The 25,963-nt window shown below is 35.8% G+C and overlaps 1 long non-coding RNA gene across 1 annotated transcript in view; it reads right to left on the reverse strand.

Annotated features, from left to right (window-relative positions):
* Positions 1 to 332: 332 nt before the first annotated feature.
* LOC103095929 (uncharacterized) overlaps positions 333 to 25,963 on the reverse strand; it is a 42,242-nt gene continuing 16,611 nt past the window's right edge. The window contains exons 2-3 of the long non-coding RNA XR_008917579.1: positions 7,017 to 7,084; positions 333 to 2,598 (exon numbers count right to left, since the gene is read on the reverse strand). This is a non-coding gene — a long non-coding RNA (uncharacterized LOC103095929). The remainder of the gene's footprint in view (positions 2,599 to 7,016; positions 7,085 to 25,963) is intronic.

The raw sequence follows: 25,963 nt of genomic DNA on the forward strand, positions 1-25,963 counted from the left end.
CTCCTGGTTATTTGTATATATCTTATCTTCTTGTAGGGGAAATGTGATGAAATTGTGGGCAGGGGATTATTGAATTGGAGATCACAATATCTAAATTTGAATTCTAGCTTTGCTATCTATTAACTCTGTGACCTTAGGCAAGTCAATTAGTCTTTCTGTGTATCAGTTTCCTCTTTTGTAAATTAAATGGGTTTTGATTTAATTAAATGCCAAATGAATTTTATCAAACCCTAAAGAATAATAAATACTTATGCTATAAAATTATTTTCAAATATTAAAAAACATACTTTATTAATCTCCCTTTATAAGACAGATTTGATCATAATACAGAAAAAGATAGAAGAAAAAAAGACTATATATTAATTTTACTAATGGACATATTAATTAAAAAGTTTTCACTAAAAGAACAAAAGGCAACTACAACAACACATTCAGAAAATAATATGGAATCAGAGTTCATAGGAGTGTTATAATAAAGACTCATCATTTAAAAAGACAAATATTATAATTCATATGTAATCTGAAACCCAACAAAGAACATATAATTTTGTCAATTGATACAGGAAAAGATCATTTTTACAAAATATCAGTATTCCCATAGTCCTTCAAAAAAGTTATTGACATGAAAAGTTGTTTATTTAATATGACCAAAAGCATATAACTAAAATTGAAATCAGTCAATCTAATATTATTTACAGTGGACAAGCACTAGGAAGTTTTTGTTTTGTTTTCCCTTTCCTTTTAATCACAAATGAGATTAAGAAAGGTTTCACTCTCCCTATTATATGAAGTAGTTCTAAAAATGTTTGCTATAACGCTATAATGAGAGTTTAAAATTAAACATAATCATTGATAAAGGGAAGAAAAATTAACCTTAGTTGAAGATAACTTGATGATTTGTTTAGCAACTCCCAGAAAAAGGGAAGAAACTTAATAGAGATGAATACAAGCTTTAGCAAAATTGATATATACAAAATAAATCCATAGAAATGATCAGAATCAAAATAAAACAAAACAAGAAGGGAATGACTATAAGGAGAATTTCATTCCAATAATAAAAAAATAATCTAAAATAACTTTGCTCTAACCTACCAGGTCTTATGCAGGTTTATAAAAATGCAAATTACTCTTTCCAGAAACAAAATATTTCAAATACTATGAGATGACTATTGTTCATTGTTGGTCTATGGTAAAACAATGGAAAATGTGATACTTTCTAAATTCATTTAAAACTTAGTGCTTTGTAAATCAACTCACCAAGATGATGTTTTAAAGAAATAGAAAAAATAATATAAAAATTTATTTGAAAAAGTAAAAATCATATGATAAATTGATATTATCTAAATAATTTTCTTCTGGTTGTAAAATAGAAATGTTAATCCGTGGAACAGAATAATCAATAATTTGAAGCAATATAAAATAGGAATCCAGTGCTTGATATACTTCAAAACATAAATTATTCCCGGAAGAATTTCCCACAGGAAATAACTATGAAATATAGAAAGCAGTCTGTCAGAAACTAATTTTACAAAGTGATATTTGCCCATAAATGTTCTAAATCTATGTTCATGAACCCCTGAAGTCCTTTTTATCTGATCATCATCTTTTCTCATTCCTTATTTTGTACTCTTAGTGATTCCTAAACACATTCTTCATCCTCATGGTAATACCTATTCCTTCTGCCTCTTGGTACTTACTACAGGCTATTATCTGCACACTTGGTACACACTCTCCTATTTTCCCTATCTTAATCCTTCAGTGAACCAACTCAACTCTATTCTCTACTTTCAGTTTCTTTGCCCCCTTATCTTATTGTTGATTCCATCTTTCTAATCTACAATGCTGCTTTGCTCCCATTATCCAACTCTTTTAAAATGCCCAAGAATGGAGCTTGAGGAAATCATGAAAAAATGCTAAATGGGAATGCTAGAGATTCATGTTTTCTATTATCAGCTGGACCCTCACTGCAGGAAAGGCAAGCATTTCATTTGCTATTTCACTTTCCACAGTGAATTTGCTAAATCTTTTTGTCCCTCCTTAAGGTTCCCATGATGACTCCACTCTTAGCTCAGAACTTCACCTCAGTTTATTTGTTTAAAATTTAGGATATTCAAAGGAAACTCCTTTCTTCCTCATATGATATTATTTAAAAATCCTTTCCCATAGTCATTTCCTTCACTATGGTGATTCTTTTCTTTTCCAAGGCCAAAAACTTAAAGTGTACTCAGTCAATAAAGATTTATTAAGTACCTACTATATGCCAAACATTGTGCTAAATTCTGGGGATACAAAAAATAAAAAGAAAGATAGTTCCTCTATTCAAGAAGCTTACAATCTTACACAGAAAAGGAAGTTGAAAAGCAAGGGGAGAGAGTGGGAGCTACTTGGAGCAGAAACATGAGATGGTGAGTACTCCAAAGGAGTACAGCTGAAAGAGACATGAGTAGATGGCTTGCCTGGAATCTCTCCTTTAATGATGTTTCTGGGTGGTGCTCTTTATTACATCATCCAATCATAGGAGTAGAGGATACTGATGAGATGTGAGTACCAAGGCTGAGGCAATCTTTCAGGATGATGAGGTTTCTGATCATGACTTTCCTAGGGACATGATGGAAAAATTTCAAGGAGTATAGCTATGTGAGAAATAAATGTATCTTTTATGCCACTCTCCTCATCTTCCCCTATCACTACAACTTCCTGATCTCTCTTACTACTGTTTCATTCTTTGATACCTACAAATATACATATACCTCCTCAATCCTTAAAAAAAAATCCATGACTTGGTTCTACCACTCCCACTCCATACCACATCTTGCTCCCCTTAATGTCTAAATTTCTTGAAAAAACTATGTTCATTTTATGACTCTATTTTCTCTTATCTAATTTAGCCACCATATTATGCTCTCATAAGTTCCCAATGATCTCTTAATTACCAAATTTAATAAACTTTTTCAAAACCTTTCCTTTTTTGACCTCCCCATTTTCTGCCTTCTTGCTTATTGTATCATATATATGATATAAACCATAGGATGTTAAGAATAATATATTACATATTAAACAATATACCTTATTATTTATATGTGATCTTGCCCCATTACAATGTATGCTCCTTTAAGATAAACTATTTTTTGCTGTTATTTTTTGCATTCCCAGCATTTAGTACAATTCTTAGCACAAAGTAAGCACTTAATAAATATGTTGAGCAACTAAAAAACAGACATATAAATCTTTTCCATTTTTCTTATGTTTGTTATCCTTTTCTTTCAGGGTGCTCTTAGGAAAATTTTGCCTAGTTAGGTCTTTCCTGAATTTCTTTAAGTTAATTTTCCCTAACACTGATCTTTTCTTTTTAATGAGAATATACTAATCATAATCATCCAACGTTGTTCTTAATATTCTAGAACAAGTTTTATTTTAAATCACTATTACATAGCCACAACATTGATGACAAGTAATTTATATATTTGTTAAGGTACTTCTTAGACTATTTTGTTAACCTTCCATTGTCTTAATCTATGATTTCAAAGTACATGGTATTCCTGGTGATGCATTTCCCTCTTCCAATAGAAAGTGGAAACTATTTGGCAGTTTATAATATAGAAAGTTTCATGGGTTTGACAGATTGTGTCATTCTTAGAAACACAGAATGTGCTAGAGGAAAAACTTGAATCTAAATTATACTGACCCAATGCCTAGCTCTCTGTTAACTATATAGTGAAATTGGTTCATATATGTTAAATTTCTTTATGATATTATCATAGACATTTCATTTATATCTGATTTTTCTTCATCAATGACTTGGTGATATAGGTCAATATAGAGATGAAAATAAATGTTAAATCTGTTTCCCATTTTTATTTTTCTTTCTTTTGACTATACTAAGTTTGATCTTTTCTCTGATAAGTAGGGCAAGTCTAATGAGTCAGTTATATGATTATACATAGACATGATTTATGATATTTATCAAATGTCAGTTATGATTTTCCCTATCAGTTTAAATATAATTGATTAAGTTTAACAGTGTTACTTAGCATCTTGTTTGTTTAATATTATCAGGTCTTTTTTTTCTTAAAATGATTTGTTGGTGTTAAGGTTCAATATAGACAAGTCTTTGTTCTTGTTCATTCCTTACCATTCACTGTAAGGGGGAAATGGGGTTAATTTTAAAAGGGTTGGACTTGATTATTTAAGAGTGTGGTTGCCATGAATTTAATTAATTCCAAAGAGATTTTATTTACAATTTATTTATGAAATATAGAAAAAGTGAAGCAAGGGAGAATTAGTTTTAACCGACCTCAACAAAGCCAAGGACCCAGGAAGTATCTCTCAAGAGTAGGTCTCTCCAGAGGATAGTTTTTTCAGAAAAAAATCAAGCAGTTAAGAATCAGCTTTTCACTCACCATGTGAGTTCAAAGTTCACCAATTCAAAGGAACAGGGTCTCAGGTCCAGTCAGCAAATCAAAGAATGAACAATTCCTCCAGTCTCCACTTCCAAAAAATGAAGAACTGAATATCACAGGAAGTAACAGCTCCTTTTCAAGACACTTCTTTTGCATCACTTCCTGTCTTCCCAAAATTTTACATCTACCAATCACAGCTGATTCTGATTCATCATCCACTATTGCACACATGAGTCACAAACCTTCCACACTCAATGTGTGAAATGGGATGTTTGCACCTTTGGTGATTAAATCTAAAAATGGATAGATCTCCATACTTAACTTTTAAGTACTGTGTTCTAAAAATAAACAGGTGTAATAGAAATAGATAGTCTGAAGATATTTCTGGTTGTAATAACTGAGATACTCTGACTTAACTAGAGAGATACTAAGGGAAACCTGTGGGTGCCTAGTTGTAATGGAGATAGAGATACTTCTGAGAGATAGATGGGATACTCTGGGGTTGCCTATTGATCACTATTGATGGCTAATAGATCAAGATATTTCCTACCCTTCACCTCCCAGTTTTCCACCCATGCCTTCCTTCCTCCCTTCCCCTCCCCCCTGTCAGTCAGACACCTTTCTATGTAACTCAAAGGTGAACTGTGAGGTTTAGAGAAGATACTCTTGTTCTCTTTCTCAGGTAAGGAGGTTTATTGGGAAAGATAGGACATGATGGAAGATGAGGTGAAAGGGATAGGGTTGTCCCTAGTCTATAAGGAGGGTTAGGAGGATTTTAGCAAATGTCAGTCCTGTCACAGTTGTGACACAAGTCTGTCAAGGAGATGGGAGGATAACTGTTTAATCTTCTTTCTTCTTCCTTCACACTCAAATCTCAAATATACAATCAGTTCTTCACACTCCAAGCCACCAACAAAAGTTAATTTCTTCTCAGCCTAGCTCCAGAAGTGCCCCCAAGGGTCCTTTAGCCTAGGACAGAAGCTAACAGGGGTCCAGTTTAGAGCTTCTTCCCGCTTCAGCCTGGCTTGCCTCCAACTGACTTTCCTAGGAACATTCTATTTGGAATGTTCTTTTTTGATTGACAGCTGAGGCCCTTTACTTTGTTTTGCATGCTTGTCTTGTCTTGTAAATCCTCTCTCACACACAGTGGTTACAATTTAATCTTCACAATCAGTGGAGTGTTAAATATTTTCATTGTTATAATCAGGGGAATGTTAAATTTGATCTTCACATCACTAATATTTCCTAATATATTTCTTGCTACTTTTATCAATTTATACTACTTATCAAAATATGTGATGATTTAATATGAAGGGCATCATGATTTGCCTCATAGAATTTCCCTACCTCTTCTCTCTCTTTATTTGTTGCTGGTACATGGCAACATTATTTTCACAGCAGTATTCTTATGAATGCTTATATAGATATAACACAAGTGTACCAAAATTCTTATGACAACATTTTTTGCTACTTTTGGATGTATGATAAAAACTAGTGCTTCCAACTTCTTTATTTTCCTCTTGAAAAAGAATCTTTGAATTATCTTTCATTTAGTGATAAATTATTTCTTCTGATTTCATTTTTAGCAAGTATATCAAGATTAGCATAATTCATTTCCTGTAGTAGTATTTATACTCATTTGTTATTGGATCTCACAGTAAAAGAATCAACAATTAAATTTAAAATTTCAGATATTCTAAAAATTTGTGATTCTTACTATCTTCAATGATATTTTCTGCCTCTCTGACAGTCCCTGAAAAATTATGATGGGATCACATAAGACTGAGATAATTTCCATTCATTCATTTTTGTTCATTTTGAGAAACAAACATATCAAGAAAAATCTTTGATGTAAAAACAAGTTACCAATAAAAAGTCCAACTTTATAAAATAATAAAATAAGTGACTTGAATTGGATGATCTATAATGTCCATTCCAGCTCTATTCTGTGAGCCAATAAGATCTTATCTGCTTTGAAATAGCCATAGTATCTTATTTGTTCTGGTATCCATGATAATTATAAGAGGTAACACTTACATAGTACTTTAATTTTTGCAAAGTGAATCTATAGATATTATTACAATTTATTTTCAAAGCAACCCTGAGAGGGAGGTGCTGGTGTTATCCCCATTTCACAGATAAGGAGACTGAGACGAATTAGAGGATAAGTGATTTGTCAAGACTCACACAGCTAGTAAATGTCTGAGGCAAACTTAAGTCTTATCTCTTCTTGAATTCAGGCCAAATACCATGTCTGCTAACCATTAGTTTCTTACAGTAATATTTATCATACTGCCTTGAAGAGAGTAAGTGGTCAGTGAATGAATTTTGAATGGAAATGAATATACTACATTTACTTAAATTGCTAGTTTATAGGGAAATTAGCTTTATTCAATTATATATGCATGTTTATATGTATATATATTTATTGGAAATATTTGATATAATATGTTATCAATAACCAATATGCCTTTTGAAAGAAGATGGGGAAAAAGGGAGATGCTTGGGGGTAGAGCTACAATAGGGAAAATTATGAGTCCAGTCATAAATTAATAATTTTATTAATCAAAAGTAGTATGGGGAAAAGATGGGAAAATAAGAGAAAGATATACTTACTTCAATGCTCCATGTAGCTTGCTATTATGAGGCTGCCATTAGGGCCCCCAGCCATGTCACTGGGAAATCTAGACAGCAACAAAACCAGAAGTTGTATGATTAAAAATCTGTTACTCTAAAAAAGAACTACATATCCTATATTACTTCCTGTAGACAGAGGATAAAGGGTGTGGGCTGTGGAGGTTCCTCCTCTCTGATGTAGAGTCAGCATTGATGGTGGTGAGTGGGGATGACTAAAACTGGCTAACTAGCCATGGGCACGTGGTCTTTATTTTTGTATCTTTTTTATTCCTTGATTTCTAATAATCATTAATAAATCTCAAAATATAATATTATTATTGAGATTTAATTTTTAATTTTTTACAAAGAAAAGAGAGAAATTTGTTCTTGCCTCAAATTACAACTTTTTCTCCACCCACTAACTCTCACACATCACATCCCTGGAGTCAATTGTGGCTTTCTATTTTTCTTGGGCTGCCCAATAGGGCAAGTCCAGGGGACAGTGCAGGGGACATTGCCCTGCCTCCTATCTTACAATCTCTTGACTCTATTGCTGCCTTTTTTCCAGCTGCCATTCTATAATTGACAGGAGATGAGGTCACGCTCTTAACCACTGGAAAGGAGGGAAGTTAAACTTCCCCTGCACAGAGCCAAGCTGGTGGAGAAATTGAACCCATCAGATTTCTACCACTCTCCAAAAACAATGATATAATGCCATAAAATGAATTCTAGAACACCATAACCCACACACACAAAAAATACGAGGTAAACTAATTTTTCAGCCCAAAACAAGTTAGAAGGCCAAGAAAAGAGACCTAGGATACCTCGGTGGACATGGAGTGGAGCACACCAGGTCAGGTCCCACCAAGGAAACAGGCTTTGGAAACAACTGAAGCAGCAGCCAAGATGTCCAGACCTTTCAATAATAGATATTGCGGGGGGGAGAGTGTTTTTAAAAAAATTAAAAAGAGGGAAGAAATGTACCCCACAGAGGGAGGAGGTTTGGACCCCGAGGAGGTCTGGGCTTTTTGTATGGAGAGAAAGAAAGAGATGAGAAGAGAACTCTCTTCTCCACAAAACAGGGTTCAGGGGAGACAGCAGATGTAACTGCTTGTCTCAGAGAGAGGAGAGGGGGTTTGAAGATTTTCCCCCCTTCTGTCTTCCCTCCTTAGCCAACGCTGCTCTCCTCAATTCCCTCTTGTCCCTCTTGTCCCCTCCACTACTTGAGACCAAAAGGTTTCCCCTTGATCCATTCACTCACACTCAGCTTGGGGAACAGATAACTTTTAATGTCAACTCAGTCAGGTAATACAAAAGGAATAACGGGCAGGGAAGAATGGGTAAAGGAAACTGGGAAAAGGGGGTCTCTGTCTCTATCTAAACCCTTTTCCTCCCTCATTGAGTTTGGGGGGAACTCGGGTCTTGGCAGCCTGAGACCCCCTAGAGAAAGTCAGGTTGACTCACCCCTGGGCAACAGGAGCTGAGGTAAAGTCTGCTCAGATTTCTCTTCAGAAATTCCTTTCAATTGGGAAGTGTTGGGGGGAAAGATTTCCAGTCACCAGCAGGAAAAATGGATAACCCTCAGGAGAAAGTCTTTATCCACCTTCTCTCTTCAACGTCAGAGAGACTCTCACTGCTCTCCTCACCAGAGACTTCTCTCCTTAGGATTCCACTCCTGGGGCCCCTCCCCCACCGAGGTGATAGATTTCATATACTCTTCAGTCTGGCACTTTTTCTCTAGTGCCAGCCTCTATCACAAGAGGGAGGAAATACTGACAAGAACTCAGAAGGAAATTATAGGAGTCCTTTTGCTGGCTCTGAGTACAAGACTCTTGTCATATCACCCATATTGACAATCAGTCCTAGGATGCAGTCACAGAGTGAGTAGGAGCACTAGCATATACCAGCACTTATAAACTTAAGGGAGTAGAATACTCTGATCACAGTTCCAAGGGGTAAAAGAGTGCTGGGAGTTTCTCATTGACCAGAGTATAGGTCCAAAGAATATTAAACATACTTCTCTTTACATATGCCACCTTGGAAGTCCTCAGTACCAGCTTTGAAGATAGTTGCACAAAGAACTTGAAGCCTGAAACAGTCCTCCTTTTATCACAGTGCTATACTGAACTTTAATAGTTCTTATTTTTTAACTAAAAGAAAAGTAAAAAGGCAGGAAAATGAGCAAATAATAACAAAAAAGAAACTCAACATAGAAATTTATTTTGGTGACAGAGAAAACTCACTCAGAAAAAGACAGCAAAGTTAAAATTGCTGTATCCAAAGTTTCCAAGAAAAAGAAAATTATTCACAAGCCCAAAAAGAATTCATGAAAGAGCTCAAAAGGGAATTTTAAAATCAAATAAGAAGTAGAAGAAAATTTGGGGAATGAAATTAGAGTGATACAGGAAAATAATGAAAAAAAGTGAATAGCTTAGTAAAGAAAGCACAAAAAAATACTGAAGATATTAAAATCTTTAAAAAAAAAAGAATAGGCCAATTGCTTTTAAAAAGGCACAAAAATCCAAAGAAGAAAAGAACTCCATAAAGCAGGATTGGCCAAATGGGAAATGACATGCAAAAATGCATTGAAGAGAAAAAACTTCTTAAAAAGTAGAATTGGCACTTTGGAAAAAGAAATACAAAAACTGTAATGTTGTGGAAGATGGAAAATGTAAAAGTCTGGAACGGAGATGCAATATCTGAGACTGATGAGCTGTCACTCAAGATGAACATTCTGTTTGGAATGAGAACCAGAAAAGACTGTTGAGAAAGGACGAGACAAACTGAAATCTTGGTCTTTTTTGCCTTGGAGACAGAAAGGAAGAAGGATCTCTTGGCTTGGGGACAGAAAGAAAGAAGGATAAAATTCCAGCTCTCTCTGATTTCTCTGCTGTGCTACAGTGACTGAATTTCCAGACCTGTTAATCAATTTTCCCAATCTGAACAATATTCCACCTTCCTCCAATCTAGGAATTATTATAGTGTTAAGGAAACCTCAAAACCTCTGTCCTTCCATTTCCTTATCTTTCTCTTCTTCCCAAATAAAGCCCTTACTTAATCTTAAAGAAGAGAAAGAATATTTTATTTGAGACATCATATAACTCACCCAGAGTTGATTTAAAAAGACCAACAGAGGAATCAACTGGATGGGAAGGGAAGAAAGGAGGCTGAAGGGAAGAAGGAGGGATGAAGGAAGGAAGAAGGGAAAAAGGAAGGAGATTAGCAGATCTGATTGTTAGTCATCATTTATCACTCAAATAATCCTTTATTATAAAACTCATTGAGGAAAAGAACTTTTTACCAAGTAGAATTGACCAAATAGAAAAGGAAGTCCAAAAGGTCACTCAAGAAAACCATGCTTTAATAATACAATGATCCAGTACAATTCTGAGAAACTTATGAAAAAAGAATGCTATCCACCTCTAGAGAAAGAACTGTTGGAATAGAAATGCAAATGAAAACACATGATTTATCACTGGTTTATTTGGGTATATGATTTGGAGTTTTGGTTTTATAAGATTATTCTCTTACAAAAATGAGTAGTATGAAAATGTTTTGAGTGATAATACATGTATAACCCAGTGGAATTGCTTGTCAACTCTAGGAGGGAGGGAAGGAAAGGGGCAACATGGATCATATAACTTTGGAAAATGTAAGTGTAAATTTGTTATTGTAATAAAATAAAGACAACATTTAATAAAATATATTATCCCATTTAATCCTCATAAGAAAATCATGCTTTAAAAATTAAAATTGGACAATTAGAAACTGACTACTCCAAGAGACATTAGGAAACAATCAAATGACATCAAAAGAATGAAAAATAATAGAAGAAAATGTGAAATATTTCATAGGAAAAACAACTGTCCTAGAAAAAAATTATAGAGAGATAATTTAAGAAGTATTAGACTACCTGAAGGGAGGGTAGAGTGGAGAGTGGGAGGGAGAGACATTAAAATTCAATTTTAAAAAATTTTTCCAGACTATCTATTGATTCAGTGATACTCATACACTCTTAAAATTAAGAACTATTACTTTAGATATTGTTATTTATAACAAAAGCATATGTTCTTTGAATTCTGCAAATGGCATCTTGTGAGACAATGCTGAGCACCTTCCATGGGCATAGGCTTCTCTTTCTATACCTTACTTCCTGTCAAAATTCTTGGCAATTCAATGATCTAGTCTTTTTCAAAACTCAGTCATGTTGGATTCAATATCTGTCATGTTGAGATTGCAGAGTTTGTTTAGAGAAGAGGCGTTTCCCGACTGTTATGACCTACATCGGTCTCTACTGCTCTAAGTTCATTAATTCTAACTTCTTTAAATAAAATGCCATCCATTGCTATTTAATTTGTGTTTTATTATTTTTTCTTACTTAAAGGAGGGCAAAATCCATAGTCATACTTATTATATTCCTTCTTCCTTGAAACACAACAATGGGAATGTAAGAGATGGTTAATGAATTTTAATGAACTTATTGATAAGTTTGCTATTTAATGTTTTCCTTTTATTTATTTGTTTGCTTATTAATTCTATACATTTGTCTTCAGTCTTGGAATCAATAGTAATCATGAGTTCCAAGACAGAGGAGGAGTAAGGACCAAGCAATTGAGGTTAAATGACTTGTCCAGGGTCACATAATTAGGAAGCATTTGACGTCAGAAATGAACCCAGGACCTTCCATTTACAGGCCTGGATATCTATCCAGAGTCACCTATCTCTCCTCAGTATTATCTTTGGGTAATCTTTTTTTTTAGTTCTTGATGAGGAATTTCAAAATAAAGGAAACATTGTCACACCTACAACATAGTTCTAAAACTAGAGGGGATCCTTGAAATCATTTATCCAATCCCCTTCTTCTGTGGTTATGAAATCTGGGGACCAGAGAGGGTAAGCAGCTTACCCAAAGTTACTCAGGTATTAAATCATAGGGCAGGGAATTCAAATCCAGATGCTCAGGGTACAAATCTGTAGCTCTTTCCATCATCCCACATAGCTTATATAGTAGCACCTGCATTGGCAAACATTTTAAAAATGAAATATTTGTTTTAGAAAAGAAACATATTTGGCCACAACCTACCAGCTTAAATGTTTATTTCAGTTAAAGATACATGTTTTGGTGGCAAACATTTCCCAAATGAAAATGTTTATTTCTATCATTGTGAAAGAAAAATATATATATATTTGTTTTTGGCCCAAGCTAACTGCACAAATGTTCCTGCAAATGTTTGAACAGGCCAGCTGCTGTTCCTACTCCCTCTGTAAAGTTTCTTGGCCAGGAACTCAGATGGGACTTTGGTGGTCACATTTTGGAAACATTTGAATACTGTTTTAGCTGTTAAGATGGTTGAAGAGTTTCGAATCCACAGAAGTGCTTTGAAATGTTTGGGTTATCTGTGTAACCAACAATGGGCTATGTTTATTAACTTAAATAAAAATTTTCTGTTAAGGAACAAAATTGTAAAGGAGGAAATACAACTGTGACCAAAGTTTTCTTCCAGAGGCTAATCATGCCATAGAGTGAATAATAATAACAAAAACTGGTATTTATACAGTGCTTTAAGGTTTGCATTAGAATCCTCACAAAAATTCTGGGACATAAGCGCTATTGTGATTCCCATTTTACAGATGAATAAATAGAGGTTAATATGCTAGCTGACTTGCCTAAGCTTACCTAGCTAATAAGTGCATCTGAACTTCAGGTTAAATCTAGTAGAATCAGGGCTTAATGCTCTAGCCCTTAGCCACTAACCTACCTTAATAATATCTCTAAGGCTGGCCAGGGGAGCTTACGTTGTTAATGCCAGAAGACAGACACTACCTGCCAGCGAAGGACCAGCTAAGCTTGGAAAATAGTGATGCATGAAATAAATCAGATTAGAAACTCATGCTCATGCCTCAGTCCTATGCAGTCTCAGAATCCTGCAATGAAAGTGGTAAAGAGATCTGAGGGGTGAGGAGCAAAAGCTGTGAGACTCAGACAATATCTAGAGACATTGAAAAACACTGAGCATTTGTACCATGACTGCTGCTGCTGCTACCATTACTACTATGACCACCACTACTACTAATGTCACTATCACTTCTACTACTGCCACCACCACCACCACCACCACACAATTACCACCTAGTGACTTGTAAGGTCCAATTCACTCTAAATTTAAAATTCTAAAATCTTCTGCGAATATTGAAGAAGTTAAAATTGAGCAATTCAATAAAATCCCTTACAAGAGCCTTCTAGCTCAATATGTGTCTTCTTCTTTAATCATTTTTTAAAAAAAATAATTTATTTAGTCAATTTAGAACATTTCTTGGTTAAAAGAATCACATTATTTTCCCCCCTCCGCTCCCCCCGCCACACTTCCAGAAGCTGACATGCTATTTCATTGAGTATTACATGTGTCCTTGATCAGGACCTATTTTCATGTTGTTGTTTACACTAGCATGATCATTTAGAGTCTACATCACCAGTCATATCTGCTCAACCCATGTAGTCAAGCAGTTGTTTTTCTTCGGTGTTTTTACTCCCACAGTTTTGCCTCTGAATGTGGTTAGTAGATAGATTCTTTCTCATAGATCCTTCCAAGTTGTTCAGGATCACTGCATTGCCACTAATGGAGAAGTCCATTACATTCAATTATACCACAGTGTATCAGTCTCTGTGTAAAATGTTCTCCTGGTTCTGCTCCTTTCACTCTGAATCACTTGCTGGAGGTTGTTCCAGTCTCCATGGAATTCCTCCACTTTATTATTCCTTTTAGCACAATAGTATTCCATCACCATCATATACCAGAATTTGTTCAGCAATTCTCCAATTGAAGGGCATCCCCTCATTTTCCAATTTTTTGCCACCACAAAGAGCACAGCTATGAATATTTTTGTACATCTTTTTCCTTATTATCTCTTTGGGGTACAAACCCAGCAGTGCTATGGCTGGATCAAAGAACAGAGAATTTTTTATACCCCTTTGGGCTTAGTTCCAAATTGCCCTCCAGAATGGTTGGATCAATTCACAACTCCACCAGAAGTGCATTAATGTCCGAACTTTGCCACATCCCCTCCAGCATTCACTACTTTCTTTTGCTGTCATGTTAGCCAATCTGCTAGGTGTGAGGTGATACCTCAGAGTTGTTTTGATTTGCATCTCTGATTATAAGAAATTTAGAGCACTTTTTCATGTGCTTGTTAATAATTTTGATTTCTTTAACTGAAAAATGCCTATTCATAACCCTTGCCCATTTATTAATTGGAGAATGGCTTGGTTTTTTATACAACTGGTTTAGTTCTTATTGAATTTGAGTAATGAGACCTTTGTCAGAGGTTTTTGTTTTTGAAGATTGTTTCCCAATTTGTTGCTTCCCTTCCAATTTTGGTAGCATTGATTTTGTTTGTACAAAACCTTTTTAATTTGATGTAATCAAAATTATTGATTTTACATTTTGTGATTTTTTTCTCGTTCTTGCTTGGTTTTAAAGTCTTTCCTTTCCCAAAGATCTGATATTTATATTATTCTGTGTTCACCCCATTTGCTTATAGTTTCTTTCTTTATATTCAGGTCATTCACCCATTCTGAGTTTATCTTGGTGTAGGGTGTGAGATGTTGATCCAAACCTAATATCTCCCATACTGTCTTCCAATTTTCCCAGCAGTTTTTTATCAAATAGTGGGTTTTGATCCCCAAACCTGGAGCCTTTGGGTTTATCATAGACTGTCTTGTTGAAGTCATTTACCCCAAGTCTATTTCGCTGATCCTCCTTTCTGTCTCTTAGCGAGTACCAAATTGTTTTGATAACCACTGCTTTATAGTATAGTTTGAAATCTGGTACTGCAAGTCGTCCTTCCTTTGCATTTTTTTTTCATGATTTCCCTGGATATACTTGATCTTTCATTCTTCCAAATGAACTTTGTTATGGTTTTTTTCTAATTCAGTAAAAAACTATGTTGGTAGTTCAATGAATATAGCACTAAATAAGTAAATTAATTTGGGTAGAATTGTCATTTTTATTATATTAGTTTGTACTACCCATTAGCAGTTAGTGTTTTTCCAATTGTTTAGATCTAGTTTTAATTGTGTGGAGAATGTTTTGTAGTTGTGTTCATATAGTTCCTGTGTTTGTTTCTGCAGATAGATTCCTAAGTATTTTATATTGTCTAGGATGATTTTAAATGGAATTTCTCTTTCTAATTCTTGCTGCTGAGGTTTGTTGGAGATATATAGAAATGCTGATTACTTATGTGGGCTTATTTTATATACTACAACTTTTCTAAAGTTGTTGAATATTTTGACTAGCTTTTTGGTTAATTTTCTAGTATTCTTTAAGTAGACCATCATATCATTTGTAAACAGTAATAGCTTCGTCTCCTCAGTACCAATTTTTTTCTTTCTTTTTTTAAATTTTTATTTGATCATTTCCAAGCATTATTCATTAAAGACATAGATCATTTTTTCCTCCCCCCCACCCCCCATAGCTGATGTGTAAATCCACTGGGCATTACATGTTTTCTTGATTTGAACCCATTGCTATGTTGATAATATTTGCATTAGAGTGTTCATTTAGAGTCTCTCCTCTGTCATGTCCCCTCAACCGCTGTATTCAGGCAGTTGCTTTTCCTCGGTGTTTCTACTCCCACAGTTTATCCTCTGCTTATGAATGGTGTTTTTTTCTCCTAGATCCCTGCAAATTGTTCAGGGACATTACACCGCCACTAATGGAGAAGTCCATTATGTTCGATTATACCACAGTGTATTAGTCTCTGAGTACAATGTTCTCCCGGTTCTGCTCCTCTTGCTCTGCATCACTTCCTGGAGGTTGTTCCAGTCTCCATGGAACTCCTCCACTTTATTATTCCTTTTAGCACAATAGTATTCCATCACCAACATATACCACAATTTGCTCAGCCATTCCCCAATTGATGGGCATCCCCTCGTTTTCCAGTTTTTGGCCACCACAAAGAGCACAGCTATGAATATTTTTGAACAATTATCTCTTTGGGGTACAGACCCAGCAGTGCTATGGCTGGATCAAAGGGTAGATATTCTTTTGTCGCCCTTTGGGCATAGTTCCAAATTGCTCTCCAGAATGGTTGGATCAGTTCACAACTCCACCAGCAATGAATTAATGTCCCTACTTTGCCACATCCCTTCCAGCATTCATTACTTTCCTTTGCTGTTATTTTAGCCAATCTGCTAGGTGTGAGGTGATACCTCAGAGTTGTTTTTCTTTACATCTTTCTGATTATAAGAGATTTAGAACACTTCTTCATGTGCTTATTAATAGTTTTGATTTCTTTATCTGAGAACTGCCTATCCATGTCCCTTGCCCATTTATCAATTGGAGAATGGCTTGATTTTTTGTACACTTGATTTAGCTCTTTATAAATTTGAGTAATTAAATCTTTGTCAGAGGATGCTATGAAGATTTTTTCCCAGTTTCTTGTTTCCCATCTGATTTTAGTTACATTGGTTTTGTTTGTGGAAAAGCTTTTTAATTTAATGTAGTCAAAATTATTTATTTTACATTTTGTGATTCTTTCTATGTCTTGCTTGGTTTTAAAGTCTTTCCCCTCCCAAAGGTTTGACATGTATACTATTCTGTGTTTACCCAATTTACTTATGGTTTCCTTCTTTATGTTTAAGCCATTCACCCATTTTGAATTTATCTTGGTGTAGGGTGTGAGGTGTCGATCTATTCCAATCTCTCCCACACTGTCTTCCAATTTTCCCAGCAGTTTTTATCGAATAGTGGATTTTTGTCCCAAAAGCTGGGATCTTTGGGTTTATCGTATACTGCCTTGCTAAGGTTGCTTTCCCCCAGTCTATTCCACTGATCTTTTGGGTAGGATGGTCATTTTTATTATATTATATATATATATATATATATATATATATATATATATATTTTATTATTATTATATTTTGTTATATTGGCTCGTCCTATCCATGAGCAGTTAATGTTTTTTTCCAATTGCCCAAGTCTAGTTTTAGTTGTGTGGAGAGTGTTTTGTAGTTGTGTTCATATAGTTCCTGTCTTGGGTGACCCTGATTGGCATTCCTTTATATCTAAATTGTCTTTTTCTGGCTTCCTGTAGGATTTTTTCTTTTGTTTGAGAGCTTTGGAATTTGGCAATTACATTCCTGGGAGTTGTCTTTTGGGGGTTTAGTGTGGAAGGTGTTCTGTGAGATCTGTCAGTGGCTGTATTACCCACTTGTTCTAGAATCTCTGGGCAATTTTCTTTGATTATTTCTTGTATCATGATGTTGAGTTTGGTGTTTATTTCTGGCTTTTCTGGAAGTCCAATTATTCTTAAATTATCTCTTCTCCCTCTATTTTCCAGATCTGTCACCTTGTCGGTGAGATATTTTATGTTCTCTTCTAATTTCTTGGTATTTTGGCTTTGCTTTATTAGTTCTTGCTCTTTTACAAGATCGTTGTCTTCCAGTTGCCTGATTCTGGCCTTTAAAGCCTGGTTTTCCTTTTCAGTTTGGTCACACCGGTTTTGTAGATGCGTGAATTTCTTTTGCATTATTTACCACTTTTCCTCCCAGAAGGCTTCCATCTTTTTGGTAATTTCTGATTCAAATTCTTCATGGGTTTGTGGAGAGTTTCCATTTCCTTTGGAAGATTTTGGAGAATTTTCTTGCATATCTTCTTCTATCTCCTCTGTATTTTGTATTTTGGCCCCATAGAATGTGTCCAAAGTTGCCCCTTTCTTCTTATTTTTCTTGGGATTTTGGGGCTTCTGAGCTTCTGTGGAGTTTCCCATCTCTGAATGGGGAGGATTAGCTTTTCTTATCTCTGTCTGGTGCTCAGAGGCTTTAGTCCTGGGCAGATTGTCCTTTCTATGAGCTTTCCCTGGGTTAAACTGAGTATGCCTTAAGGCAATGATTTCACTGGAAGTGGAATGGAAGGGTCGGACCAGGGGGCCACACTCTCCCCCGGCTCTCTCTGTTTCCCTGCTGCTAAGGTGCCCTCTCGACTGGGTCGGGTTGCTTTCTGGAAGTTGCCTTTAGAATAGCTGGCCCTGAGGGTTACTGTTGTTTCAGCATACCCTGTTCTCTGAGGGTGGAGGGGCCCAGGCTTCCTGTAGCTCTGAGGGCAGTGACTTTCACTGAGACTTGTATAGAAGGATCTAGCCCATTAGGCTGTCTTGCCGGCCCTGAGGTTTGCTGTTGTTTCAGATGACCCTGCTCTCTGAGGGGGGAGGGGCTGCGGCTTCCCCGAGCCTTGGTCTCTGCGCTCCTACCCCTTAGGTCCAAGTGATCTTGGGTTCTGGCTTTTGAGGGGGGCCTTACCTTTTGATCCAGGTCCAGGTCCAGGAGGAGGATTTCCAGGGTCTACACTGTTGATCGTTTTGAATTTTGGCGCCTTAGGAGCCTATAGTTTGAGATCGGTAGGGAAGGGTTTCCGGAGATCTGAACTTTAGCTTTCTCTAAGCCGCCATCTTGACCGGAAGTCTCCTCATTACCAATTTTAATTCCTTCAATTTCTTTTTCTTCTCTAATTTTGACAGCTAGTGTTTCTAGTACAATATTAAATAATGGAGCTGATAATGGCAATCCTTGTTTCACTCCTGATCTTACTGGGAAGGCTTCTGGTTTGTCCCCATTGCTGATGATGTTGACTGATGGCTTTAGATATATATTGTCTGATTTTTAGGAAAGGTCCTTCTATTCCTATGCATTTTTGTGTTTCCAAAGGAATGAGCGTTGTATTTTGTCAATGGCTTTTTCTGCATCTATTGAGATAATCATGTGATTTTTGTCTGTCTGCTTGTTAATATGGTCAATTATGTGAATGGTTTACCTAATATTGAACCATTCTTGCATTCCTGGTATGAAACCTGCCTGGTCATAGTGGATAACCCTCCTGATCACTTGCTGGAGTCTTTTTGAGAGTATCTTATTTAAGATTTTTTGCATCTATATTCATAAAGGAGATTTGTTTATAGTTTTCTTTCTCTGTTTTTGACCTGCCTAGCTTTGGGATCAGTACCATATTTGTGTCATAAAATGAATTTGGTAGAACTCCTTCTTTGCTTATTGTGTCAAATAGTTTGTATAATATGGAGATTAGTTGTTCTTTGAATGTTTGATAGAATTCATTTGTGAGTCCATATAGACCTGGGAATTTTTTTCTTAGGTAGTTCTTTGATGGCTTGTTCAAATTCTTTTTCTGATATGGGATTGTTTAGGTAGCCTATTTCTTCCTCTGTTAGTCTAGGCATTTTATATTTTTGTAAGTATTCATCCATATTACCTAGATTGCCATATTTATTGCTATATAATTGGGCATAATGGTTTTTAATGATTGCCTTAATTTCTTCTTCATTAGAGGTGAGGTCTCCATTTTCATATTGGATACAGTCAATTTGCTTTTCTTCTTTCCTTTTTTTAAAATTAGATTGACCAATACTTTGTCTATTTTATTTGTTTTTTTTTTTTTCAAAATACCAGCTTGTAGTCCTATTTATTAAATCTATGGTTCTTTGACTTTCAAGTTTATTGATTTCTCCTTTGAGTTTTAGGATCTCTAATTTAGTCTTCCTTTGAGGATTTTTAATTTGTTCACTTTCTAGTTTTTTTTTTTAATTTGCATTCCCAATTCATTGACCTCTGCCCTCTCTAGTTTGTTAATATATGAACTCAAGGATATGAATTTACCCCTGAGTACTGTTTTGGCTGGATCCCATAGATTTTGAAAGGATATCTCATCATTGTCATTTTCTTCAATGTAGTTATTAATTATTCCTATAATTTGTTCTTTAATCAATTTTGGAGAAACATAATGTTTGCTTTCAGATTAATTTTTGATTTTCCATATACCTTTAGTAATTATTATTTTCATTGCATTGTGATCTGCGGAGGCTGCATTTAATATTTCTGCCCTCTTGCACTTGTTTGAAATATTTTTATGCCCTAATACATGGCCAATCTTTGTGAATGTACCGTATGCTGCTGAAAAGAAGGCATATTCCTTTTTTGTCCCTATTCATTTTTCTCCACATACCTACTAACTAATTTTTCTAAGATTTCATTCACTTCTCTTACCTCTTTCTATTTTTTTTTTGTTTGATCTATCTAGTTCTGATAGAGGAAGGTTCAGTTTCCCACGAGTATAGTTTTTCATCTATTTCATTCTTAAGCTCCACTAGTCTCTCCTTTAGAAACTTGGTTGCTATGCCATTTGGTGCATACATGTTGAGTACTGATATTTCCTCATTGTTTATACTGCCTTTTATCAGGATGTAATTAGCTTCCCTATCTCTTTTAACTAGATCTATTTTTACTTTGGCTTTGTCCTATATCATGATTGAGACTCCTGCCTTCTTTTTATCAGTTGATGCCCAATAGATTGGGCTGCATCTTCTTACTTTAACCTATGCCTGTCTACCTTCCTCATGTGTATTTCTTGTAGACAACATATGGTAGGGTTTTGGATTCTAACTCACTCTGCTATTCTCTTGCTTTTTATGGGTTAGTTCATTCCATTCACATTCAGAGTTATGATTACCAGCTGTGTATTTTCTAGTATTTTGATATCTAGTCCTAGTCCTGTCTTTTCTTCTTTCATTATTTCCTTCTACACCAATGTTATGTTTTTAATTAGTCCTCCTAATTCCCACCCTTATTTTACTTCCTTTTCTACCAACTCTCTTTTTATTACCCCCTTATTTTCTTTATAGTCTTTTTAAACTACCCCACCAGCCTCTCCCTCCCTTGTACTGCTTCCCTCCCTACCAAACCATTTGTTACTCTTCTACTTCCCTATAGGGTGCAAATCAATTCTCTGCCCCAACATATTTGATTATTCTTCCCTCTCTAAGTCAATTTCAATGCACATAAGAGTTGAGTATTTCCTATCTTCAACCTCTTTACACTTCCAGTGTATTGATTTCCTACCCCCACCTGCCATGAATTTCTTTATGATATATAAATTTACCCCCTTTTGTTTCTTTTCCCATTTCTTTTAGTATTAACCTCTTTTTTAGCTCTAGTTATATATATATATATGTACATAAACATATAAATACATACATATATATGTATTTATTCATACATATATTTATATACATACTTATGTCTTGGCATTTCATCCTATACAGTTTGTCACTGTTCCCTCTCCATGTAATTCTTCTAGCTGCCCAGGTGATAACAATTTTTAAGAGTTACCAATGATCTCTTTTCTTATAAGGATACATATCATTTTAACTTATTGGGTTTCTTTTTAAAAAGGGATTTTTGTTTGTTTTGTTTTTCCCTCTCTTTTTTAATTACCTTTTGATGATTCTCTTGAGTTTTGTGCTTAGGCATCAAATTTTCTGTTCATATCTGGTCTTTCCTTTACAAATGTTTGGAATTCTTCTATTTTGTTAAATCACTATATTTTACCCTATAAGAATATCATCAGTTTTGCTGGTTAGGTGATTCTTGCTTGTAGACCTAGTTTCTTTGCTTTCTGGAATATTATATTCCATGCCTTTTGGTCTTTCAGTGTAGATGCAGCCTGATCCTGTTATCCTCACTGTTGTTCCATGGTATCTGAATGACTTTTTAGCAGCTTGTAATATTTTTTCCTTGGTCTGATAGTTCTTGAATTTGGTTATAACATTCCTGGATGTTGTCAATTGTGGATTAAGTACAGGAGTTGATCTGTGGATTCTTTCAATCTCTACTTTTCCCTCTTGTTCTAGAATATTGGGGCAGTTTTCTTGGATAATTTCCTGTAGTATGATGTCCAAGCTTTTTTCTTTTGTCATGGTCTTCTGGTAGACCAATCATTTTTAAGTTGTCTCTCCTGGAACAATTTTCTAAATCTTCTATTTTGTGAATAAGGTACTTCATATTTTCCTCAATTTTTTTTCATTCTTTTGATTTTGTTTTATAGTGTCCTGAGCTTGTTTCTAGTTGTTGTATTCTGATTCTTAAAGACTGGATTTCATCCCTGGCTTTTTGGTCATCCTTCTCATTCTGGTCTGATTTTCTTTGGAGATCCTCTTTGCCTCATCTTTCATCTTCTTTGACTCATCTTTCATCTCCTTTACCTCATTTTCAAGCTGGTTGATTTTGGCTTTCGACACACTATTTTCTTGTTTTAGTTCAAGTGCCTCTGTTTCATGATGACTTATCTAAGTTTTTAAGTTCTTTTCCCAGTTGTCCTCAGCCTCTTATAATTGAATTTGAATTGTATTTTGAGTTCTTCCAGAGCCTATATCCAATTCACTGGGGTTTCTGTTTTTTTGCTTGGTGTTCCCTCATCCTTCTCTGTTCAGTTTGCTCTTTGTTTATTGCCAGTATAGAAGCGGTGGATTGTAATTTCTTTTTCCTTTTTCTGTTGTATGCTCATATTTACCCCCTTCTTTACTCCCTGTAGTGGCCTGAGCTCTTGTTACTCTCATTTTTTTTGTGGTTTGGGGTTTTTCTTTCTGCCTTCACTCTTGGAGTATTGTCAGTAAATCACTCAGTGCAGTCTGTGTGGGAGGGGTATTGGAGATTGAGTTTTCATGCCCTCTGAAGGATTTGATGGGATTAAATCCAGCTGGCTTGCTGGATGTGCCCTAAAACCAAAACTTTTGTAAGGGGAGGAAGGGATGTTGGAATATGGTGTGTCTCCACTGCTACAACTGCTGCCTGTTCTGCACTTTGTATTTCTTCTCCTACTGCTTTCCCTCTTCCTGTGTTGGATGCTCTGATCCTGGCACAGCTTTGCCTGCAAGGTACTACCTCCAGACTAGACCACTGAAGGTTTAGCTCTCTAAGTGGGGGAGGGGTCCTGGGACATTCCTTCTTCCTTCCCCTTAAACTTGAGTGTTCTCGAATTCTGATGTTGGGGGACATATATTTTAAGTTGAGTCCAATAGGAGGGTTCCTTGGCTCTGACTTGTTGTTAGGTTTGATTTTCAGTCCCCTAGGAGCATTTAGTTTGTAATCAGTAAGGAAGGATTTTCAGAGGAATGAACATCCACTGCCTCTATGCCACCATCTTGACTCTGCCTCTCAATATATATCTTTGTACTAAATAAGGTAAAGGCAAAAGATGGAACGGGGAAGACAGTGAAAATTATAGTAAATGTTATGGTTAAGGACAAAGAAATTGAAAAGTCAAAAACTTTTTAGAAAGTCCAGAAATATAACTATCATCTCTCTCTCTCTCTCTCTCTCTCTCTCTCTCTCTCTCTCTCTCTCTCTCTCTCTCTCTCTCTCTCTCTCTCTCTCTCTCTCTCTCTCTCTCTCTCTCTCTCTCTCCCTTCCTCCTCCCCTTTCTCTTTCATCTCTGTCATACTCTATTTCTCTGTTTCTGTCTGTCTTTGGCTGTTCACTCTTACTCCACCCCCCTGCCTTTCTATCAGTCTGCCTGTCTACCTGTCTACCTGCCTGCCTGTGTGTCTGTCTGTCTCTCTCTCTCTCTCTTTCTATCTATCTATCTATCTATCTATCTATCTATCTATCTATCTATCTGTGAGGAACGGGGTGGAGGCCACCCCACATCATGGCAGTCCACTTTTTATAATAAAAGTTCAGAGTCAGAATTTATGAGCAGAAAAGACAGAGAATATTTCTCTTTCAAGAAAGAGGGAACTAATGATAAGGCAAATGCATCTCTTCTGGTTGAACCTAGCCTTTTATTGGCTTTAACCATAAACTCCCCACTTCTCCACCTCCTTTCCTTGTCTGCCCCTCAGAAACCTGGGAGCCAAAACTTACAGGCTAAAGTTTTACCCAGTCAGAAAATAGAACAACCACAGTTTAAACACCTATAGCTCAGCATAGATGCTCTGGACCCAATTAGCAAATAGCATAACCACAATTTAATACCTGTAGCAAATTGGAACACACCCAGAGTTACAGCTTAACAGAAGCAGAGGGGTCACAGTTAGAATTTCCAGGAATGAAACACTTATCAGCATGTTTGAAACTAGCACATTGCTTGGCCAGAGGGCTTTTGGAGAACATATTCTGAGGGCAACACATAGCCCACTCCTCACATCATCTCTCTCTCTCTCTCTCTCTCTCTCTCTCTCTCTCTCTCTCTCTCTCTCTCTCTCTCTCTCTCTCTCTCTCTCTCTCTCTCTCTCTCTCTCTCATTCCTCATCCAGATAGAAGTAAATGTTGGGCCTGTATAATATAAGCTGGGACAGAGTCTAACAAATTGAATGACTTTTTAGTACATTTTCAGGAATATATTGTGTTTGCTGTCTGTTATAGTCATGATCCTGATAGGCTCAAAACAAGTGATGAAAAGCACTTAGAGTGCCATCTAGTCTCCACCCCCTAATTTTGCAATAAAAAGCTAGTACATAGTTTTATTTTATTTATCAGTTTTTATTATTAATAATGTGAATAAATTGCTACAAAGTCAGCTAATCAAGGAACATTTATTAAGTGCTTACTGTGTGCACCACTAAGCATTGTAAATATTAAAAAAAAAGTTAGCAAAGTCTGAACAATTTTAGTTGGATGCCATTTTTATTTATCATCTTTATTTTTTCTAATTTAATTATTATTCTTATCTTTTCTCTTGCAATTTAACTGAACAAGCAAGTTTCATCAATAAAAGTTTCCATTCTGCTATGATAAAATATATTTGGTAATAATATTAATAACTAACATTTATATAACAAATATTATATGCCAGGTACTCTGGTATGATTATTATCTCACTTGATCCTTGTAATAAACCTAGGAGAAAGATGTTATTATTATCCCCATTTTACAAATGACAAAACTGAGGCACACATCATTTCAATTACTTGCCCAGGGTCACCTAATTAGTAAGTATCTGAGAGTGGATTTAAACTCAGATCTTCCTGATCTCTGATTATACTTTCTGTGCACAGACTATTCATTACAAAAATTAATTATAGTTCCCCATGTCTGACATCTTTCAAGAAAGATCTTGACATCTTGAAGAAAGTTTTCCTGGCAACAAGGTGTGAATTTTCTGTGTACATTGCAAACCATTAAGGTTCCTTTTTTCCTAATCTTGAACTAAATTTCCCTAAATAATTTTTATTTTCACTTACCTGCATGCCTTTACATTGCAATAATTGAATATCAAAGTATGTGTTGACTTTGTATAGATACTATTATCAAATTCTTTGGCAAACTTCATCTTCAATACAATGTAATGGGTAAGAGAAATATTCATAATGACCTTTTTGCTTATGCTCAGTCAGTTAGTCATGGTAATTCAAAGCAGGTGATACAAAGAAAAGTAGCACTTCAATGTGAGAGTCATTGCTTTAGGACAGGTGATGAAACTAAATCCCCAAATTCTATTATTTACTTATGTAAATCACAATGTGATATGGAAATCACTTTAAAAGACTGATATATATTAATTTAAGGTCACCAAGGAATTCATCTATGTAATTCCTAAATGAAAACTCAAGTCAGCAGTCAACCTTTTATGGAGTTTTAATTACAAACAGGAGGAAGAAAAGTATTAGAGGGAAAGAGAGAGAGGGGGAAAAGGGAGAGAAGGGAATAGGGCTTAAATACCCACTCTGCTTAGGCTGGGCCAAAGGCCCAAGGCCCTGGATAGCCGAGGCAAAGAGATCAGTCCCTATCACTCACGTGACCAAAATGGAGAAACAGTCTGAGTGCCTCCACTCCAAGCACCAGGCTCCAACAACCTCCTTTTCTCCACACAGGAAGTCCCCAGACTCCTCACCTGTCCTCTACCTCACTTCCTGTGTCTCCCCTGTGCCAATGGTGGCTCTAGCTTAACCCAGGACCGCCCAGAAGTCTGTCCCCTTTGCACATGTCTGTTGAAGGTCATATTCTCAAATAATTAAATCTTGAGCTTTGCTGCAGCCCTTCCTAAATCCTGTTACCCTGAGTAGGGTGGAGATTGTGGTTTCCAAGACTTGATTCTGTCATTCCAAGTATCTCCATTGTTATTGATCAGGAAATAGCCAAATCTCATCCTCTAAAGAATGGTTTG

Source organism: Monodelphis domestica, chromosome 3, assembly GCF_027887165.1.
Source record: "Monodelphis domestica isolate mMonDom1 chromosome 3, mMonDom1.pri, whole genome shotgun sequence".
Classification (NCBI taxonomy): domain Eukaryota; kingdom Metazoa; phylum Chordata; class Mammalia; order Didelphimorphia; family Didelphidae; genus Monodelphis; species Monodelphis domestica.